Genomic DNA, 7,793 nt, shown 5'->3' with positions numbered 1-7,793 from the left:
TAAAAGAACACACGCGCAAAACGAACGCGGTGTTTGCGAGTGCGCTGGAATGCCTTAATTGACAATGAAACATTACATTAATAGGGATTTCAGATTAGACAAAAATATTATATCAGAGGAATGCAAGTAGTTATTTGACACAATCCTAGAATAATCATCGATCATTTATTACAATTGCAATCCACAACTTTTTTGATGAATGAGAAATAGTTTTACCGAATCTGTATTGTACAGTATTGACATTGTGTATAATGTTGGGTGACATGTCATTATTATGCTTATTTAAATTATAATTACACATGTTGCAGATTGCAGATTTTGCAGTAGGCTACATTTATTTTTAAATTACCTGTTGTCCACTCTGTAGAGCCAGAGCACAGAGAACAGATCTCATCAGGGAGTCTATCCCTCAAAGCGTCTTGACAATAAACAATATATAGCGAACCCCAAACCTGCCAGAGTCAACATCATCTTGTCAAGTGCAAAGGGCTCTGCTGTCCCAATCCTCCTATTTATCCAATGTGGATCCCTTCCACACTTGATGACTCAACCACTTTCAGATGGCGGCCATTAGAGGGACTGAGGGTTCAGGGCTTGAGTCTTTAGGGGGCGGATTGGAATTGGGCCTGTCTCTCCCTCCCTCTTTCTCTGTCTGCGCACGCGCTCCCTCTCTCTCTCTCTCTCTCTCTCTCTCTCCCTCTCTCTCTCTCTCTCTCTCTCTCTCTCTCTCTCTCTCTGCAGTGTGTGTGTGTGTGTGTGTGTGTGTGGGGGGGGGGGGGGGGGGGGGGGGGGGGGGGGGGGGTTGTGTGAGATAGAGTTAGAGTTTGAGTTGAATCATTCTGACTTGCAATACCTGATTGAATGCTGCAGAATGTACACTTGAAAAAAACAATAAAAAGTTTAAAAGCTTAAAAAGCCCTTTTGCCTCAAGAGATGGTGAGTTTCTCTCTCTATTTGTTCTGGTTTTTGGTAAAAACAACTGATTGTCTTTGTGCAGAACAGACAGTCCTTTCTTTCATAGGAGGGAGGATGTGGTGGAGCGGGTGGTTAGACTGGTGCATGTGTGATGGGTTGAGCTGTCTCCTTTAATGTCGCCACGCCCCCTAATCTTCCCCATTCAGAACAGGTGGGCACTTGACCAGACTATTAGGTTGGCAGCTCATTTAAAAGGGAGCCTTGCACGGCTTCTGATAGGCTTGCCTCACTCTTTCCTGACCCTGTTGCACTGCGTGTGAGAGATTGACGCCAGACAAGTAGTCTTTTCCATGGTTGTAGGTGCTTGGCGGTGGCTTTACAGCAGCACATGGAGAGGTGTGGTGGTGTTCGGCTCCATCACACGCCATTGAGGCTCGCTGATGGGGACCAAGGAGCATGACGGAGTGGCTTCTCATTAAGGCCATAGTGTTGCTGTGTTTAGTGGAGGTAAGGCAGTATGGCTGCCTATAGTGCATTCATGTTATGTTTTAAACCATTTTAAGTGTTTAATGTTGTCCCTCTGTCTTGTTAGGAGCTACCGTGACATGAGCCATTCTCCATGCATCTCGTGCAGCACCATGAATGTGGTTGGTCTCCGTAGCTCGTAGGCCAAGGAATAAGGGGCGATTGGGTGGCCTTCCACATGGCCTACATTGCTGTACTTGGTCGAGGAGAGGCTCTACAACTGCTGTTTTTGTCCTGTAGTTTTTGTCCTGTAGTTTTTGTTTATTTGACTTTGATTGTTTATTTTGTTTATTTCAGAGATTCCGTTTTGCCAGTTACAGCATGGAGGGCGCCATAGTTCTGCAGGTGGTTGGTCACTGGGTGTGGGCTTATCCTGGGTCCCCTTAGTGCATATTATAATTTGTGGTGCTTTGTTTTGTGTGCTCTTAACCTGTGTTGTGCTTTGCAGTGAGTGTGCTTTATTGGTTTATTGATGGTGGTGCAACCCCCTGACCCTCTTCCCCCTCACTCACCCTCCCTTCCACCTGTGGACTCCACTGGCACCCCCTGCTGTACTGGTAATTTTAGCCTATTTTGATCATTTTTAATCTGATTTATAATAAAGAAATTGTTTTAACTGCACTTTACATTACATTACGTCATTTGGCAGACGCTTTTATCCAAAGCGACTTACAATAACACATTTTTTGTCAGCAATAGAGCAGTCAACTATGGAGCACAGTCTAACTACAAATTCTGAAGGAACAGTGGTACGAGTTTAGTTTAGGATTTTTTTAATTTTTTTTTAATTAACTCATTGAGTGCCAATGAGTTAATTGGCACTCAATGGGGGGGGGGGGCGGGGATATCCGATGCCCACCAGCAGCAAATCAAGACCAGCAAGAAGCTGCAACCAGCAGCGCACGCAGGGGCCAGCGCTGCTGGTTGCAGCTAAAAAATATTATTCTGCCAAACAAAATTCCCTGGCCTTCACTGTTTTATTGAAGGAAATTATTTTTGAGGTGTGACTACATTAGAAAATATTAGCTTCAGAGTCAGTGATGTGCTTGAAATGTTTAATTTCACAAAAGGCTCATTATCTCAGCTTCTAGAAAAAAATTGCTGTTTTTGGTTAAATCAAGCTATCTTCTCCGGCTCATAACTAAAGAACGGAAAATGGGATCAATAAACTTTTTTTTGCAGATGATAGAAGAGAGTCTCATCGTTCTTTGTGCGTGTTCAGTGTTTACATGTAATATCACACAATATTCTGTGGGCCTCGAGAAATCACTGAAAACGCTCTGAAACTCTGGCACTGGGAGCGTCCGTTCTCCAAAAGTGGCTGGCACTCAATGAGTTAATAGAAAGAGAGAAAGAAGTTAGATCAAGAAGGGCCCAGATGGAGCCTGAAAAGGTGTGTCTTTAGTCTTTTCCGAAAGATCGGCAGTGATTCAGCAGTCCTGACCGAAGGTGGAAGCTCGTTCCACCATTGGGGTGCCAGGGACGAGAAGAGTCGAGATCGGGATGAGCGACTTTTGAGCCCCCGTAGCGAAGCACTGCACTCTTCTCTTGCAGCTGCTTGTGATGTTGCCTGAACAACAGAGTTGGGGTCCGTTACTCAAAAAAGTAATATATTACACATTACACATTACTTTCAAAAAAAGTAATGCCTTACTTTACTTGATTACTCCCTGGAGAAAGTAATTCGTTACACTACTCGTTACATTACTTTTGCGTTACTCCGTAAGCCTGAGATGCATTGTCACGTAATTTGCCAGTTAACAATACAACATTAATCCTTACATATATGCCCATATATTAGCACAAATCTCTATCATAATAAGGTAGGTTGCAAAACTTTTCCTGTCTGATGGTGGCTGTCCGTTCCCTGCCATCTGTATTTTGCTCAATATGTTTCTGAAAAATGGCGATTTCATTCTACTGTTGAAACTGGCAACATTTCCTCTACCATGTACGAGGCAACAAGCCTGTCCATCTCTGATTTTGATGTTACCTGGTGAAAAGCAAGCTGTTGCTGCTTGCTGGGGTCGAGGCAGGCGACTCAGCTTGGGTCTGCAACCAGCTTTGTGTTAGCATGTTTCCACTGCAGATGCTTTGAAAGGTTTATGTCGTAGGCTACCGTAGCTAGCTGCTTCTGTCCAGGGCGTTTGCAGTTTCACATTCTTGTCCTTCCGCGCAACAAAAACTTGTTGTAGAAGACGGCGCTTCTTGGCAGATTGCTGGCAGACTATTATGGAACATACGCACTGCGCCCACTTCACTAGAAGACGTTGCATTTACAAGGGGTATTTACAGACCCCATCGCTGTATGTGGGTTTCTCTTATGGTTTACGTTTACATTTAATTTAATTTAATTTAGTCCAATATTCAGATATTCCAGAATTGCATGTTGTGTTAAAATACATATTATTTATATCTAACACTCTTTAGCCTGATTTAATTGTAAAACAGAGTGTAAAAAGTTATGCAAAGCCTTCTGGGAAATTTGACCCGTGGAAGAGGAAAGTGGGCGGAGTTCCCAGCATGCCCTGGGGGTACTGTGTTTTTGTGTCATTTGTTTGTTTGTCAATGTGTTTTGGAGGTTAAAATGATTTATTGTTCTATATGCATGATGTTAGTTATCTGATAAGCTATGTGTCGACTAATTAACAAATTTACCACGAGAGGAAGGGGGTTGTGGCCACATTTACCAGTGGTAAATGTGGCCACAAACCCCGACCTCGAGTGGTAAATTTGTTTTCTACAACAGCTACCAAATAATATAAAAAATACACAATTGTAACATCCAGGGCTGTAGTGGTGGCTAAACGCACGTAAACGGCGTTTACGTACCTTTTTCAATGCTCTGCAGCGTTTAGGCACCTTTTAAGATCGTTTACTCACATGTTTAAATCGTTTATGCACACTTATTATTGCGCGAGTTTTAACACGTTCGCGTAAACTCCGTTGATGCGGAGACCACGCCACGCACGTCACACACCAAAAGAAAAGAAAAAAGATTACACATGGGCATGGCACTGACCAGGATCTCCGCGAACCGTAGCCTATTTTTGTGGAGCGCTCCGCGGGAAAGGTACACGGCCCCGGTCACGTTGGTGCCTTTATCGAGCTGTGCTTGCCTGCCCCGCTCCCTTCAAACAACGGTGCCATTGTGCCAGCAATGCGCATTTGGAGAGCTGAACATAGGTAAGGTTGGTTAAAAATGTGTGTCCGGAGTGGGGAAAATCATATAGGCTCACCGTTTTACAACTGAAGAGTGAATCACTGGTGTAAGAAACATGATTGATTTCCCTCTGATCAAGTAAAGTTTGTAACATTAGGTGCGTGCGAGTCGACTTGAATAGTCCAGGTGCTACTGTATAAAGCCAATATAATACGACCATGTTGAAAACTATCTAGAAACATACTGGTGTTTGTTGTGCCGAGATCTGTATAAATAAATATTGGCTGACTAAAATTTAGTGGCCAGAGTGGCAGAACCACTTTCCATGTACAGTATGTTGTCTACCTATCCTTGCCCAATGTGTTTGTGGACAGTTTGAATTATATATTGGTATTCAAGAATCACAGATTCAATCTGTCTACATACTTTTAGCTATAAAGCTGAAGCTGACAATCACAGGTACAGTGTGTGTGAGAGAGAGAGCTATATTACTCTTCAAACTGTATATACTGGGTTCATACAAGGTCCTTTAAAGTAGGTTACCTACTGTATAATTTAACTTTTCATACCTGGAGAAATTCAACAAATGTTCATTAAATACATTTTATATTGATTGTTTAGGCCTAATTATTTGTAAAGTCACAACACATTAGAGATGTGTGTAGTTCATTTTGCTCTCAAATGCACCAGGTTGATGAATTTTACTTTAAAAGAGAATCCCCCCGGACCCCCCTTGAGGGGCAAGGCCCATCCCATAGCCAGCTACTTTTTCTATCTGGCTGGCTACTCAGAAATGTGGGGGAACCCCCTGATATACCTTATAGGGCTATATGATTCAGATTAAGTTGTTCTATATACTCTCATATTTTGTCTTGTATATCGGTCACGGAAGCTTATTTATCCGCCGTTATAACACTGCCGGTGCCGCGTGAGAAAGCTGCCTCGAGTCAAAAGTATAGTTTACCCACCTTTTTTTTTACCACTACAGCACTGGTAACATCCAATTCATTTATTTACAATCATTACTGGTTTCAGAATACATTTATCCTTCCGCCACAGAATATAGTTCCATACACAAGATCAATGATTGCACTAAACATTTAGTTGCCTTTGAGCCAAAAAACAACTAACCTATTCCTTAACGGGATTCACAGTTATTGATACATTGCCTGTAAAAGTACAGTTATTTAAACAGTTATCTAAAGCAGCCCGTTTTGGTGGTGGTGTGTTGATATCTGGTGACGGCAGAGGGCGTTTGTTTGTTTGACAGTCCCAGGTTCGGGGTCCGGGCGCTAGTCCGACCTCCCGCTAGTCCGACCTCCCGCTAGTCCGAACTCGTGACAACTCAAGCTCAGCCAGTTCTCTCTCCCCAATTTCACCATGTCGTTCTTTGTTCACTTCACCTTCATCTTCATCTAACCACTGCTCAAAACTCAATCCACCCAGTAAATCAAACGTTACTACGAAATCGGACATTTCCTTGTTAGAGATCGGCCATTTCCTTGTTAGAGATTTGCAGACTGACAGGCTAACAGTGGGCGGAGTCAGCACAGGGAGCGGAGTCAGCATCAGGGAGCGGAGTGATACTGCGGTTGGAGCCGAACTGTAGATTGTTGGCCTATTTACCACTGTTGCTAGCCAATCAGAATCCAGTATTCACTCATGCTGTTGTAGAATAGTGCTGTTCTGCATGCTAATACAAAGTTGAAATGTTGGCACCATGGGTGATTCTGCTGTGCAGTTAAATGACCCGTCTGATGGGACACAAGATCTGCTATTAAAACGGAGATATTTTCTCTCTATACCTATCTTGCTAGTACCATGTAACGAGGTAAGCATTTGATTAGTAACTGTAATGTGATTACTGCACTTAGGTACAGTAGTGCCTTACACTACTCGTTACCGACAAAAGTAATGTGATTACAGTAACGCGTTACCCCCAACTCTGCTGAACAACAAATATGCAGCTGATTTGAGCAAATATTTACTTGGCAGGTTACCTGAACAACAAAATAAATAAAACATATTTTGTTGAACCTGGAAATGCACGTCTCTGCTCCATTCCTTTATCAAACCTGATGTTGGGGTGTTTTGAACTCTATTGTGATATTCTCTGGGTGAAATTCCCACAGTGGCGTTGTCTGGTAACTACTTTTTGTCCGGGCCTTAGGCCTTAGGCCTTAGGCCTTAGGTTACACATGCATCAGCTTCACAGTGACCTGTTCTCTTCCTGTCTGCAGATCGGGAAGATGCAAAGAGACGTCCTTGAACCTCCTCATTATTTTGACAGCCCTTTTCTGAACCCTGTCCATGGTGGCTCGTTGTTTAGCTGTACAGCCCACAAGCAGTCCACCCCCATATTCTAGACATGGTCTGATCAGTGTGTTGTAGATATCAAGCAGTCCACCCCCATATTCTAGACATGCATGGTCTGATCAGTGTGTTGTAGATATTGTAGCGAACCAGTGTTACACATAATGTGGTGAGCAATAGAAGTGTCTCGATTGCAGATAGGAACTGATGTGGGGGAGTGTTACTGGGGGGGAACACTATGCTTGTGGGAGACTTCCGGGAGACAGAGCATGCGCGGGGTCAGTCTCCAGATACCGCCAAAGGGAGAAGCAGCTAGCTAGCTATGTGCGTGACAACCGCCAAGAGTTGTAATATGATTTGCTTACAGGGAGGGGCGAAGCACTGAGGATGCTGTAGTCTGTGTAACTCACTTAATAAGTAAGCATCTAGAGGACCCAAAAGCCTATGCACGTGTTTTATTTGCCGATTTTAGTTCTGCTTTTGACACCATCAAACCTGCTTGTCAACAAGTTAAAAGACATGAGTGTAAATCATTTTATTACAAACTGGTTTTATTCTCTCTTAACAAACAGATCACAACAGGTGAAAGTAAATGGTTCCCTCTCTGCAGTTAAATACTGTAGCACCGGGGTACTACAAGGAGGCGTGAGCTCCCCAGTTCTTTTTACAGTCTACACAAATGGCTGTACAAGTAGTCACCCGAACAACCACGTAATTAAATTTTCCGATGACACAATTATTTTAAGTTTGCTAAAGAGAGAAGACTGCCCTTCGCAATATCATAATGAGATCGCCACTTTCCAGGCCTGGTGTGAGAGTAGCCACCTTATCCTAAATACTAAAAAGACGAAAGAAATGATCTTTGACCCAAAGGAGC

The sequence above is a fragment of the Poromitra crassiceps genome (assembly GCF_964638095.1).
Source record: "Poromitra crassiceps genome assembly, chromosome: 9".
In the NCBI taxonomy this organism is placed as follows: Eukaryota; Metazoa; Chordata; class Actinopteri; order Beryciformes; family Melamphaidae; genus Poromitra; species Poromitra crassiceps.
This window is presented reverse-complemented; position numbering follows the sequence as displayed.